Source organism: Hippopotamus amphibius, chromosome 7 (assembly GCF_030028045.1).
Source record: "Hippopotamus amphibius kiboko isolate mHipAmp2 chromosome 7, mHipAmp2.hap2, whole genome shotgun sequence".
Taxonomy (NCBI): domain Eukaryota; kingdom Metazoa; phylum Chordata; class Mammalia; order Artiodactyla; family Hippopotamidae; genus Hippopotamus; species Hippopotamus amphibius.
Window position 1 is genome coordinate 82,715,994 of NC_080192.1, and position 1,970 is coordinate 82,717,963.

A 1,970-nucleotide genomic window follows, 5' to 3' on the forward strand; every position below is an offset into this window, starting at 1 on the left:
CTCCGTGGGTGCCGGCCAGGCATAGGGACAGCCCGTCCCCGCCTCACGCAGACGTCAGTGTGAAGGGCGCCCCGAGGCACAGGGTCAGTGCAGGGAGGCTGTGAGGGCGTCTGGCCCTCCTGCCGCCCGCCTGTGTGGGTCTCGTATCTGAGCACTGGACCTCCACCACGGGCCGGCTTTCCAAGGTGAGCTTTCAGAAACCTGAGGGTTTCCCCCGTTGACTTTAGAGAAATGAAATCAGCGGGGAGGTAAAAAATAAAGATCTTTTTAAGACAATGAGAAAGGACAAAGTACCTTAAAAGTAATCATATTTTACTTAAAATACGGCTGGGTCACAGAAGTGAGAAGCTACAAAGGCTGCTCAAAAATGGCAGGGCAGAGTGTGAACCGCTTTGAGAAGAATCTCTCTTTAGGTCTTTGGACGGAGGTGAAGAAAAATATCTTTCAAAAATGGCAGTAGTATCTGAATTCCTCAAGCTGGCCTGGTTTATTGACAATGAAGGGAAGGAATACATTAAAATTGTGAAAGCACCCAAAGGTGGTCCTGGGTCAGCAGGGAGCCCCTATCCTACCTTCAATCCATCCTCGGATGTTGAGGCCTTGCATAAAGCAATCACAGTTAAAGGTGTAGATGAAGCAACCATCACTGAAATTCTAACTAAGAGAAACAATGCACAGCGTCAGCAGATCAAAGCAGCGCATCTCCAGGAAAAGGGAAAGCCCCTGGATGAAGCTCTGAAGAAAGCCCTCACAGGTCACCTTGAGGAAGTTGCTTTGGCTCTATTGAAAACTCCAGCCCAGTTTGACGCTGATGAGCTCTGTGCTGCCATGAAGGGCCTTGGAGCTGATGAAGACACTCTGAATGAAATTTTGGCATCAAGAACTAACAGAGAAATCAGAGAAATTAACAGAGTCTACGGAGAGGAACTGAAGAGAGATCTGGCTAAAGACATCGCCACAGACACGTCTGGAGATTATGAGATGGCTTGGCTTTCTCTTGCTAAGGGTGATCGACCCGAGGAGCTTGCCCTAAATGACGACTTGGCTGATACGGATGCCAGGGCCTTATATGAAGCAGGAGAAAGAGGAAAAGGGACAAATGTGAATGGGTCACTCCCATTCTGACCACCAGAAGCTATCCCCATCTTCGCAGAGTGTTTCAGAAGTATTCCAGGTACAGTAAGCATGACATGAACAAAGTTCTGGACCTGGAGTTGAAAGGTGACTTCGAGAAACACCTCGCAGTTATTGTGAAGTGTGCTACGAGCAAACCAATGTTCTTTGCTGAGAAACTTCGTCAGGCCATGAAGAGTGTTGGAACTCGTCATAAGATATTGGTCAGGATTATGGTTTCCCGTTCTGAAATTGACATGAATGACATCAAAGCATGCTATCAGAAGTCGTATGGCATTTCTCTCCGCCAAGCCATCCTGGATGAAACTAAGGGAGATTATGAAAAAATCCTGGTGGTTCTCTGTGGAGGAAAATATACATTCGATTGATGATCTCAAGCTTTTTGATCAGAAGACTTTTTAATTATATCTTTTCATTCCATTTCATAGAGTTGAATAGGAAAGTTTCTTCAACAGGAATATAGTTTAGTAACTCCTTCCTGGAAAATACAGCTTATAAATCATTTTTTGTATTACAACTTTATATAACAGAGATAAAATTTTTAAAAAATATATTTACCCCAAACTATAAAACCTCATAAAGAGGTAGTTCTAGTAACTTTGCCTGAGAAAAATGTTTGTCGCAGAAAATAAAATGATTTTACATGAAAAAAAAAAAATGACAGGGCAGTTAGAAAGTTGTTTAAGTAGTTGGTGACGTAAATGTGATATTTAAAATGCCCCTGGGTCTCAGAGTTGTTGGAATCAATTTAGGTTGAATCTAGCCTGAATCAGATTTTCCTCCTGAGGTCAATCTGCCACATCTCTAACCTAAAAGCAGAGGCTTTAGGAGTTCTC

General features: G+C 43.7%; 1 pseudogene; it reads left to right on the forward strand.

Moving 5' to 3' along the window:
* The first annotated feature begins 450 nt into the window (after positions 1-450).
* LOC130857648 (annexin A1-like) lies at positions 451-1,502 on the forward strand (annotated as a pseudogene).
* The last annotated feature ends 468 nt before the right edge of the window (positions 1,503-1,970 follow it).